A 13,224-nucleotide genomic window follows, 5' to 3' on the forward strand; every position below is an offset into this window, starting at 1 on the left:
GGATCTCAATAAACTGTGGAAAATTCTGAAAGAGATGGGAATACCAGACCACCTGACCTGCCTCTTGAGAAACCTGTATGCAGATGAGGAAGCAACAGTTAGAACTGGACGTGGAACAACAGACTGGTTCCAAATAGGAAAAGGAGTACGTCAAGGCTGTATATTGTCACCCTGCTTATTTAACTTACATGCAGAGTACATCATGAGAAACGCTGGGCTGGAAGAAGCACAACCTGGAATCAAGATTGCCGGGAGAAATATCAATAACCTCAGATAAGCAGATGACACCACCCTTATGGCAGAAAGTGAAGAGGAACTCAAAAGCCTCTTGATGAAAATGAAAGAGGAGAGTGAAAAAGTTGGCTTAAAGCTCAACATTCAGAAAACAAAGATCATGGCGTCTGGTCCCATCACTTCATGGGAAGTAGATGGGGAACCAGTAGAAAGAGTGTCAGACTTTATTTTTTGGGGCTCCAAAATCACTGCAGATGGTGACTGCAGCCATGAAATTAAAAGACACTTACTCCTTGGAAGGAAAGTTATGACCAACCTAGACAGCATATTAAAAAGCAGAGATATTACTTTGCCAACAGAGGTCCGTCTAGTCAAGGCTATGGTTTTTCCTGTGGTCATGTATGGATGTGAGAGTTGGACTGTGAAGAAGGCTGAGCGCCGAAGAATTGATGCGTTTGAACTATGGTGTTGCAGAAGACTCTTGAGAGTCCCTTGGACTGCAAGGAGAGCCAACCAGTCCATTCTAAAGGAGATCAGTCCTGGGTGTTCATTGGAAGGACTGATGCTGAAGCTGAAACTCCAATACTTTGGCCACCTGATGTGAAGAGTTGACTCATTGGAAAAGACTCTCATGCTGGGAGGGATTGGGGGCAGGAGGAGAAGGGGACGACAGAGGATGAGATGGATGGATGGCATCACCGACTCGATTGATGTGAGTCTGAGTGAACTCCGGGAGATGGTAATGGACAGGGTGGCCTGGCGTGCTGCGATTCATGGGGTCGCAAAGAGTCGGACATGACCCAGTGACTGAACTGAACTGAACTGAATCATTTCCGTGGAATTATTTTTTTTAAACTTTATTGAATTTGTTACATTACTTCTGTCTTATGCTTTGGTTTTCGTTTTCGCCGCGTGGCATGTGAGGTCCTAGTTCCCTGACCAGAGGCTAAGCCTGCACCCCCTGCGTTGGAAGGCAAAGTCCCGACCACCGGCCTACAGTGGGAGTCCCCAGGGAATTAATTATTGCTCTTGATCTTCCGTTAGCAGTTTTATGGAGCCATCAGTTTCTTCTGTAAATTCTCACCCGATTGAATGGTATGATGCAGAAGTTTATCAGAACCGTGTCCTCTGGAGAAGCATCAGAGCCCTTTCCACGAACTTCTCTGAAGAGGAAACGTATCTCTAAAGATTAGAGTAAAACCACGTGTACAAATGACAAAAAACTTAACTCACTGGTTAAAGATTAAGCATCGTGACCTAATCACAGTGCATTGACAAGGAAAGCAGTTTATTTCTGGGACATTACAACATTTTAAGATAATAACTGGAATTATGCCTGATGACAGTATACCAGGATATATCAGGTTCCCAGAAATTTCAGTTTCAGAAACCACATTTTATACCTATACAGACACAGCATAAAGAAGGCTTTAGCATTACTTCTTACTTGACAATGCTGCTCATGTAATTTAGTATATCAATTAAGCCTTCTTAGTTTAACATCTTTTTTGTTAGAAGAGAGAACAAATCTTTGAGATATTTTGGGAGCCCAAAGAAACATCTCGGAGTTACCCTGGTGGCTCAGAGAGTAAAGAATCGTGTGGGAGACCCTGGGTTCGATCCCTGGGTTGGGTAGATCCCCTGGACAAGGGTATGGCAACCCACTCCAGTGTTCTTGCCTGGAGAATCCCATGGACAGACGAGCCAGGGGGACTACAGTCCTTGGGATCGCCAAGAGTCAGACATGACTGAGCGACTTTCATGAAACATCTCATGATTCAAAGTTAGTTCTAAATAAAAAAAATCATTTAGAATTTGAGTTTGCAAAAAAAAAAAAACACAGAAGTTTTTTTTAAAAATTAACACTTGGTCAAATAGGGTCATAGGTCACTGTGAAGCAATACTTAGTTATTCATTTAACCAAAGTAACAAAGACTTCATAGCCAAATAGGCAAAAGGTTATATATGTTGTAAAAATCCTTAGTTACACAATATAAAATCTTTGTTTTTGAAAACATAGTACATTAGAAAGAAGGTTAAAAAAACTTTACATTATAAAGTTCATAAAGAAAGTTATAAAATTATGAAGAAAATCTCTGTTGACAATTTCTCATTAAAGATCAGTCCAATAATCTGCCGCATCTACTGAAGCCTGAAAGCCCGAGACACCGCTTGGCCACCAGGGTAGCCCCCATGAAGAGAAGCCCCCACACGGCAGCGAAGAGCTGCCCCAGCTCACGGCAGGCAGAGAGAAGCCCTGCAGGGGAGAGGGCCCAGTGCGGCCGGCAAGGAGTAGACAGTGTAGAGAGCTTCCATCAAAGAAAAGGGTCAGACCAACAAGCTACGGAAACTTTTCCTTTCGGCAGAGAAAGTTTAATTTTGTTTTTCTTGATGTTAAAAATGACTGACTTAGAAGTACTGAATTCATTCTGAGCTCAGCCAGTTCTGGCCACACATAAAGCTCCTTTCTAAAGACTCCTTTTCCTGTTGTTGTTGTTTTTTTTTTTTTTTTTTGCTACAAACCTTCTACAGCTTCCTGTGCCCACACTGTCTGTCCCTTGTTTTCTTTCCCGTTTAGAGATCACCAGCTTTAACACAAAACTCACTTTCTTTCCCCTTAACGAAACCTTGCATATGAAGACATTTTCCTTATTAATTTTAGCAGTTTTAATTATATATATTAATTAGAATTTTAACCCTTAAAAACTTTTGTTTCTGGTAAGGAGTAAGAAATTATGGACTGTCGTTTACATTTGCATTCTGCAGACTGACAAACTTATTAGCATTTTTTATAATTTCTAGAAACATGTACTTTCTCACAGATAATCACTCAGGGTAGTATCAGGTTTCTCTGCTAATAGTAGTCCTGAACACCTTCAGTTTCTCTGTGAAAGGAAGTCTACATACAGTAATTGTACTCCCGTAACTGGGCTTCCCTGGGGGCTCAGCTGGTAAAGAGTCTGCCTGCAACGCGGGAGATCTGGGTTCAGTCCTTGGGTTGGGAAGATCCCCTGGAGAAGGGAAAGGCTCCCCACTCCAATATTCTGGCCTGGAGAATCCCACTGACAGTCCACGTGATTGCAAAGAGTCAGACGCGACTGAGCGACTTTCGCTTTCATTTCCATATGCAGTCATTAATGTTTCAGCATCTTATTTTATTTGGGAATGATCTAGATATTTAATAAATTTCCATCATTTAACAAAACTCCGAAGTTTCCAGTTACCAAAAAGTTTGGAGAAACTATTTTTAAGTATCATAAAACATAATTATTCTTAAAGAATTCACCTAACAACTTACATTTAATTCACTTATGAAAATACTATGTCAATTATTTTTTGACAAATTTTATAACAAAGATAACATGAATTTTTTGATGTTAGTAAACCTAGGTACAATAAAAGTAAGTATACTTACTGTTGATGACTCTGAAGAAATGTCTGTATTAATTAAGCCAACAAACTAGTTTTAATATCAGATATTAATTTAATGTTGAAAATCTCCCAGATCACATGAGCCTGAAATACATATGGGTTCGTTTCTATTCTATTTCTGAACACTTATATAAGCATGTAGTTTTCTTTAAGCCAGTTATATAGAGCTCTCTTACAAGTTAACGTTGGCAATACCGTCCAGTGGCAGAAACATACCGTATCGATGAGTACATTGATAGACAAAACACACAGTCACCCAGGCAGACGAAGACAGAGATCTCACAGTTTTCATTTCTAAACTTGCTTCATGAATCATGTACACTACAAAACTCACTAGTTTATAAACAACAGTTGGAGTAAGTTAAGCCTGGCACTCAGAGAGCTAAAGTCTTTTTTTTAAAATATTCCTGCATTCCTGACCCTTGACTCCTCCTTTTTTAATTTTTCATTATCTTTTGGCTGTGCTGGGTCTTAGCCTCAGCATGCGGGATCTAGGTCTCTGACCGGGGATCCAGCCTGGAGCCCTGCAACGGAAGAGCAGAGTCTTAGCCACTGGCTCACCAGGGAAGTCCCAGCTAAACCTTTCATTATTTGTAGAGAAGAGTTTTAAGATCTGTAACTGCCCTTGACAAAATGCTGGTCACTAGGGGAACAGTTACATGGTTAGAGGGTTGCCACTCCCATCCCCCCAGACAGTCCAGGTCAATCACCGGTGGCCAGTGAGCTAATCGATCAGGTAACGAAGCCTCCGGAACACGGATAAGGACCGGTGCTGGCCGCTGCGCTCCTGGAGCCGCCAGGAGCTCTCCCCTTCTCCACACCCTGCCCCGAGCACCCTCCCACCCAAATTACATCCTTGTATGATAAACTGGTCACCTAGCAAGGAAGCCGTTTCTCTGAGTTCTGAGCGCCACTCTGGGAAACTAATCAAACCCAAAGAGGAAGCAAGTCTTAGGACCTGCAACCTACACCCAGTCTGTCAGAGGCACAGGCGACAACCTGGACCCATGACTGGCGTTTTAAGGTGCAGGCAGGGACCGTCCCGGGGGTCTGAGCCTGTTACCTGAGGGGCTGGCGCTGGCCAGGAAGCCAGTGCTGGAACCGGATCGAGTGTGTGGGACGCCCAGCTGGTGTCGGAGAACCGCTGGGGGGCGTGGGGAAAAAACCACACGTGCGAATGCCGGAGAGCAATGAAAACCCGCCCGCGTAAAGCTTGCCGCGGTCACAGCAGCAACGAGCGGAAACAGCCCGAATGAACGCCCAGCGAGGGACGGGTCCGGAGCAAGAAGCTGTATCCACACAGCGGACTGCTGTTTGGCCAAAAGGAGGACGAAGCAGAGATGAGAGCTGGTCTCAGAGGGGAACCTGCACGCCCGTGCTCACAGCAGCTTCGTTCACCACAGCCAAGAGTGGAGACAAGCCAGGCATCCGCCACTGGACCGACAGACAGCAGTCGGCGCTCTGTGTGTAATGCTGGGCTCTGCTCAGTCACGTCAGTCGTGTCTGGCTCTTTGCGACCCCATGGACTTCAGCCCGTCAGGCTCCTCTGTCCATGGGACTCTCTAGGCAGAATACTGGAGCGGGCTGCCATGCCCTCCTCCAGGGGCTCTTCCTGACCCAGTGTTCAAACCCTCATCTCCTGCATCTCCGGCATGGCAGGCGGATTCTTTACTGCTGAGTCACTGCGGAATGTGACTCATCCTATGCAATGTCCTTAATCCTTAATGTAATATTATTCATCCTTAAAGGGAAGGGGATTCTGACGCAGGCTGTCGTGTGGAGGAGCCTTGAGAACATGCTGCTCAGCGAGGAAAGACAGAAGACCACAAACCGCATGGCTCCATTTGTATGAAATCTCCAGAACAGACAAATCCACAAGAGGGGCTGGGGCCGGGGGTGGGGGGACAACTGCTGAGGCTGCAGGGCTTCTCTGGAGGGGAGGGGTGCGCTCCAAAACCGAGAGTGGCGGGAACTTCCCCGGTGGTCCAGTGATTGAGACTCCACACCTGCGATTCAGGAGGTGTGGGTTCCTTCCCTGATCTGGGAACCAAGGTCCCACATGCTGCACAGCCAAAAATGAATCCATAGCTCTCAAGCACCTCATGCTGGCTCTGAGGCTCTTTAAAAACGAAAGATGAAAAAAAAAATTAAATTGATCGTGGTGATGGATGCACCACTTTGAAGCCACTGAACAGGTGAATTACACCTCAGTAAAGCTCACTGAGATCCAGATATCCTGGAATGTGAAGTCAAGTGGGCCTTAGAAAGCATCACTACGAACAAAGCTAGTGGAGGTGATGGAATTCCAATTGAGCTATTTCAAATCCTGAAAGATGATGCTGTGAAAGTGCTCCACTCAATATGCCAGCAAATTTGGAAAACTCAGCAGTGGCCACAGGACTGGAAAAGGTCAGTTTTCATTCCAATCCCCAAGAAAGGCAATGCCAAAGAGAGCTCAAACTACCGCACAATTGCACTCATCTCACATGCCAGTAAAGTAATGCTCAAAATTCTCCAAGCCAGGCTTCAGCAATACATGAATCGTGAACTTCCAGATGTTCAAGCTGGTTTTAGAAAAGGCAGAGGAACCAGAGATCAAATTGCCAACATCCACTGGATCATGGAAAAAGCAAGAGAGTTCCAGAAAAACATCTATTTCTGCCTTATTGACTATGCCAAAGCCTTTGACTGTGTGGATCACAATAAACTGGAAAATTCTGAAAGAAATGGGAATACTAGACCATCTGACCTGCCTCTTGAGAAATCTGTATGCAGGTCAGGAAGCAACAGCTGGAACTGGTCATGGAATAACGGACTGGTTCCAAATAGGAAAAGGAGTACGTCAAGGCTGTATATTGTCACCCTGCTTATTTAACTTACATGCAGAGTACATCATGAGAAACGCTGGACTGGAAGAAACACAAGCTGGAATCAAGACTGCCAGGAGAAATATCAATAACCTCAGATATGCAGATAACACCACCCTTATGGCAGAAAGTGAAGAAGAACTAAAGAGCCTCTTGATGAAAGTGAAAGAGGAGAGCAAAAGAGTTGGCTTAAAGCTCAACATTCAGAAAACTAAGATCATGGCATCTGGTCCCATCACTTCATGGGAAATAGATGGGGAAACAGTGGAAACAGTGTCAGACTTTATTTTCTTGGGCTCCAGAATCACTGCAGATGGTGACTGCAGCCATGAAATGAAAAGACGCTTGCTCCTTGGAAGAAAAGCTATGGCAAACCTAGATAGCATATTCAAAAGCAGAGACATTACTTTGCCAACAAAGGTCCATCCAGTCAAAGCTATGGTTTTTCCAGTAGTCACTTATGGATGTGAGAGTTGGACTCTAAAGAAAGCTGACCGTTGAAGAACCAATGCTTTTGAACTGTGGTGTTGGAGAAGAGTCTTAAGAGTCCCTTGGACTGCAAGGAGATCCAACCAGTCCATTCTGAAGGAGATCAGCCCTGGGATTTCTTTGGAAGGAATGATGCTAAAGCTGAAGCTCCAGTACTTTGGCCACCTGATGCGAAGAGTTGACTCATTGGAAAAGACTCTGATGCTGGGAGGGATTGGGGGCAGGAGGAGAAGGGGATGACCGAGGATGAGATGGCTGGATGGCAACACGGACTCGATGGATGTGAGTCTGAGTGAACTCCGGGAGATGGTGACGGACAGGGAGGCCTGGCGTGCTGCAATTCATGGGGTCACAAAGAGTCGGACACGACTGAGCAACTGAACTGAACTGAAAGCTGGGGGAGGGAAGGGAAGCAGGGGTCAGAGGGCCTGGTAGGCAGGGCCAGTGGAGGGTAAGGTGGGCAGAGGCAGGGCACGTGTTGGGGGGGCGGGCTGGGGTCCGGAAGAAGGATTGCTACCTGCCCGCCAGAATCTCTCCTTCCCTCTTCCTTTGATTCACTGACTAGGAAAGACCTTCCCCAGGAGCTCTGTTCTCTGGATAAAGACAGTGGTGATACCACCATACTAGTGCAAAAACATTTTATAAACTTTAAAATGCAACCTATTTTTATTTTCCTTAAGAATGAAATTTCCTTGTAATGATATGTTTCCAATATAACTCAATGATGTGTAATATTTGTGTATATTGAATTAAAATTCTTGTCATGCTCAAAAAAAAGAGTGTGTGGTGAGCCGATGGAGGAATAGCCTCCAGCCTCAATAGGGTAAGTGTCTGGCTGCTGCTTTTTCCTCCCCAGCCTGGCAGGACTGACCCAGGGGTGACCAGCCAGCCCCACGCATACACCGCTCCACCCTGCGGGAGCCGCACCCTGGGTTGGCAAGGCCACAGGAAGACCCCCCAAGTCTGCAGAGACACACAGGCTCCCTGGGTTTGGCGGCTGTTACAGCAGAAAGTCTGGATTGCGCACATCTTAAAGGTTATGGTTGTAATTTCTTACCCTGGCCTGAATTTAGGTGATTAATGCCTGCGGCATGCCCTCACGGAGGTTATAAGCAGGTGTGTGCAAGTGGCTTCTTTTGTGAAACCTCAGCCTGCAGACACTTCGAGCTGGGTGGCTAGGCCCCCTGGGCGTCCATTCAGGACACGGCCCTCCAGGCGCAGCCAGGGGCCCGAGGGCTTCCTGAGGACGGCCGCCCTGCGTCCTGTGCCTGACATGGCTGGGGTCACTCCTTTTCCATATAGAAGAAGCAGGTGCTGGCACACAGTAGGGACACAGAGACGAGCCTCTGACCACGAAGGAGGTGAGGGACCCTCTCTGTGTGTCTGGACACCGGGGAGGTGCCGACATCGGGATCAGGATGAGACCCTGAAGAGCGGGGTGGTCCTCCCCACAGACCCCGCCCCGAGCAGCCTCGGCTGGGCTGCCAGACAGAGTCTGCGTTGCATTCCACAGGGCCGGAGCGAGGGGGCGAAGCGGGCGATTAAATGGTGAATCACGCTGCTGTTGCTGCTGCTGCTGCTGCTGCTAAGTCGTTTCAGCCATGTCTGACTCTGTGCGACCCCATAGACGGCAGCCCACCAGGCTCCCCCGTCCCTGGGATTCTCCAGGCAAGACTACTGGAGTGGGCTGCCGTGCCCTCATCCAGGGGATCTTCCTGACCCAGGGGTGGAAGCCTGCAGGGGCCGTCAGGGAAGCCCCGTTCAGTGTACACTTATTGATAAAGATGTGTGTTCTGCTGTTCTTGGATGGAGTTTTCTAGAGATTGTCGGTCAGACCCAGCCGTCTGCAGCACCCAGCCGTCTGCAGCACCCAGCCGTCTGCAGCACCCAGCCGTCCGGATGCCGTCTCATCACTCATCGCTTTACCAGGCTTCCCTGTGCGTTTGTCTCTGTCCCCACAGTTCTCCCTGGTTTTGCTTCAGGCGTTCTGAAGCTCTACAACTAGGTATATAAACGTCCAGGATTTCTATGTCCTCCTGAGAAGTGCGTCCCTTTACCAGCTGAAAACAACCCAGTGTGTCCCTGGCGATCTCGAGGCAGCGCCTTTCGTGCACTCTGCTTGGCATTCTCTCGGTTCTGTGACTTCTTACTCTGACTTGTGGCGACAGCAACCGTGCCCGGCCCTGCGCGGTGAGCGGTGCGATTTCTGTAGCTCTTCCAGGCAGTGCTCTTGTCCTCCTTGGCAGTTCATCCCGTGCCTGCTCTGGTCTGAACTCAGCTGAAGGCTCCAGGGGAGCCTCTGAAGACGGCAGTCCTGTCTCTGCAGGGTCTCCGCTCTGCAAATGCCAGCCTGCCCACTTCCTCGGACCCTGGCCAAGTCCCCTCAACCCAGGGAGACCCTGCCCTGACCCTTGGTCACCCTCCTGGCGTGGCGGCCTGCGTTGTCTCTCCAGGCAGTGAACAGAGCCATCCTAGCACCCCCATCCCACACGGACCACTGACCTAGGTTGCCTGATGTCCTGTGTCTTGAAAATTGCTGCTTAATTATTTGGTGTGGATTTTAAACATTCATACGAGCTGTTCTGCAGACATCTGCCTTGTCGTTTCTCCCTGTTGTGCTGTACCCGGAGCATGCATGCATCAGATTCCCCCGACGACGGGCAATTAGGCTGCCAGCTCTGCTACACAAACAACTACACAGCGAACAGCCTCGAGTGCGTCCCTTGCGGGTTAGCTGGGGAGGCTCCAGAACAGGAGCTCTGGGCGTGACTAGCTTGTGAAGCCCCAGAGCGCCTCTGCCAGGAGGCCCCGGCTCAGTTTTCACCAGCCCTTGGTCTCCCTCCCCACCAAAGGCTACTCTTCTGATGGATAGAAGGTGGTGTCTCGTCACTGGTCTGTTTCTCTCACTTGCTGCGAGTCTAAGAGCCCTTCCCCTTACCTGCCAAGCCTTTGGGCTTCCCCTCTTTGAATTCACAACATCTGTCCGTTTATCATCTGGTTGTTCAGTCGCTCAGTCGGGTCCAGCTCTTTGCAACCCCACGGACTACAGAGTGCCAGGCTTCTCTGTCCTTCACTATGTCCCGGAGTTTGCTCAAACTCACGATCATTGAGTCAGGGATGCCATCCAACCATCTCGTCCTCTGTCACCCTTCTCCTCCTGCCCTCAATCTTTCTCAGAGTCAAGGTCTTTTCAAATGAATCAGCTCTTCACATCAGGTGGCCAAAGTATTGGAGTTTGGGCATCGTCATCAGCCCTTCTAATGACTATTCAGGGTTGATCTCCTTTAGGATGGACTGGTTGGACCTCCTTGCAGTCCAAGGGACTCTCAAGAGTCTTCTCCAGCACCACAGTTCAAAAGCATCAATTTTTTGGCACTCAGCTTGCTTTATGGTCCGACTCTCACGTCCATACATGACTACTGGGAAAACCATTGTTTTGAGTAGATGGACCTTTGCTAGTAAAGTAATGTCTCTGCTTTTTAATATGCTGTCTAGGTTGGTCATAATTTTTCTTCCAAGGAACAGGTGTCTTTTCATTTCATGGCTGCAGTCACCATCTGAAGCGATTTTGGAGCCCAAGATAATAAAGTCTATCACTGTTTCCATTTTTCGCCCATCTATTTGCCATGAAGTGGTGGGGCCAGTTTCCATATTGTGGATATTAATTATTCGCTGGTGTTAGACAACGGTAAACATTTTCATCCTTCACTTGCCTGTTATCCTTTGTCAGGCAGATAACAAATGCATGGGCCCCGTGGGACCGTACTGTAGACGGAATAGATAAACAATGCTGAGCACTTAGATCAATACCTGGCGCCTCCGAAGCATGCAAAGGTGTCATTTATCTTCAGTCTTATCAAGAATCCACTCAGAGATGTACAGAACACCATGGGGGGCTCTAGGTACATCGGGATGCTCCGTGAATCCTGGGGCCCGTGGGGGCCACTATGAGGTGAAACCTGGACACAGAAGGCCAAGGAGGGCTTACCTGCCATGACAACGTGGATGGGCTGGGCACAGCGAGGATTCCACAGGCTGATGGCGTCATTCGGGTGACATTCAGGGTCTCGGCCCTGGATGTTAAGTGTTGGGTCTCTGAGCAAACGTAGGCAGGTAGGTGGAGCAGCTGGTGTTTAGAACTCCCTTCACAGTTAACACTTTCTACAGAAATACACTTGGCGGGACCCCGCCCTCCAGCTCTGCCCCCTCTTCAGTTCTCCTGCCAGAGACGTCCTCTCTGCCCAGCTCTACGGCCCACAACTCCACTCTGTAAAGCTCCGTGATGACAACTTACTATTGATAACACGCTGCTGTGGTTCTCATGCCCACTCTAGGGTTGAAACCCCCTTTTCTGGCCCACCTCTCACACTCTCTGCCCATCAGCTCCCTCTGCCTTTCTCAAGGATACGTGGTCAGTGCCCGGTGGCCAGGTGGTGCTGGTCTGATGAACACCTTCTCTCCGTGTTTGTCTTACCAAGTGTCTCTCCCTAAGCCTCAACTTCTGTTCGAACCTTCCCACATCTATCAGAGGCAAAGTGGCAGCCTTTTTTGATTTTATCCTTTACAAACATGGCATAGATACTGCATCAATTCCATTAGAAATTGCTTTTTTGTTCAGCATAAGGTAGGGATCGAATGACAAGTTTTTTCCCCAAGTACAGCCAACTGTTTTAGTACATGTACTACAAGATACTACTCAGCAGGGCCAACACCCTCATAAATCAAGTTTTTGTGCTTTGTTCCATTGGTGAACTTGTCTATCCCCATATCTCTGTCCTAGGCTCAATTACTATAGTTTTAGAATACATTTGCCATCTTCTGGAACAGTCTCCTCCTGTCTCCGGCTTCTCCTCTTCCTTCTCCTGGAATGTCTTGGCTAACATCCAGCCTTTGTTCTATACAGATTCTAGAATCAGCTTGCTAAATAGTCTTAAAAAAAAAAAAAAACCCTGTAGGGGTTTTAATGACAATTTCTTTTGTAGGGCAATTTGGGGGACAATTGACATATTTCTGACATTAAGCCTTTCTATCCATGGATATGGTATATAGCTTCCCAACTTATTCAGGTCTTAATGTGTTTTAATAAAATTTTATTGTTTTTCCTTAACACTCATAAAAGTTGCAGTTTGGTCTCATCTATTCTGTTGCTGCTCTTTGCAATGATGTTTTACAAAACTGTGTCCCCTGGTTATTGAGGATATTTATTTTTAATTGAAGGATAATTGCAATACTGTGTTTTCCCTCCTTGAGCCTCCCTCCCATCTCCCACCCCTCTAGGTGGTCACAGATCCCCAGTTGGAGTTCCTCAATTTGAGTCATACATCAAATTCCCACTGGCTGTCTGTTCTGCGAATGTTAGTGTATATTTTTCCAAGCTGCTCTCGCCATTCCTCCCACTCTCTCCTTCCCACCCACTATTGAGGATATTCAGACACACATGTAGATTAGTTTCTGGCTGGCCTCCCCAGATCCTCTCCACCTTTCTCTACCTCTCTTTGTGTCTGTCTACAGAATGGATCTCCCGGTTAGTTTGATGGCAGACACTGTATAGATCAGAGATGGGAGGACAGAGGCCAGGGGTTCGTGTCCGCAGGCCCCTCCCACAGCCCTGTGGTTGGCAGTGACTTCCCCATCTGCTGAGGAAGGCTCTTGTCCTGCCCTCTGCTCCCTCCTTCTCTTCCAGGCCAGGAGTAGTGGCAGCTCCCTGAGACTAAAAGTCTCTCATGCTTTGCTTTTTCACTTCGCCCTTTCTTGGTAAACAGGACATTTGCTGAAATCTCTGCAGTGTTCTTCCCGAGAACACCCGCTGTTTCTTGCCGGGACCCTGACTGATACTATAATTGCCACCGGAAGTGACCCCAGGAAACAGGCTCTAAATGGGATTCTGGCCTTGAGGTGCACGTCTATCTGATGAGTGTGTGGATAAAGTCCTTGCCCAGGGAAATCGAGTACCAGGAGCCCGTGTCATCCAGGGACAAGGGACATCCCAGTTCCTAAAATGGTCACCAGCGGCGGCATGGGGCGCCGTGCCAGTGGGTAGCCAGCCGCTTGGGCAAATGCGGGACTGCAAAGGCCGCGCAGTGGGCTGGCTACTTCTGAAGGTTCTGGGAGGCACACAGCAGGGAAAGGACGGCTCAAGCCTCGGGTTTGAAAGTGCCCTCCAGGCAGGCCACCGCGAACGCCTGCACCTCGACGTGCTGGG

The 13,224-nt window shown here is 48.0% G+C and overlaps 1 long non-coding RNA gene across 1 annotated transcript; it reads right to left on the reverse strand.

Moving 5' to 3' along the window:
- Window positions 1-1,075: 1,075 nt before the first annotated feature.
- On the reverse strand, window positions 1,076-5,315 carry LOC138426860 (uncharacterized). The gene is made up of 2 exons (XR_011251808.1): window positions 4,730-5,315; window positions 1,076-4,190 (listed from the first exon to the last, which is right to left on the reverse strand). It is a non-coding gene; the product is annotated as an uncharacterized lncRNA (long non-coding RNA).
- Window positions 5,316-13,224: the final 7,909 nt, after the last annotated feature.

Source organism: Ovis canadensis, chromosome 21, assembly GCF_042477335.2.
Source record: "Ovis canadensis isolate MfBH-ARS-UI-01 breed Bighorn chromosome 21, ARS-UI_OviCan_v2, whole genome shotgun sequence".
NCBI lineage: Eukaryota > Metazoa > Chordata > Mammalia > Artiodactyla > Bovidae > Ovis > Ovis canadensis.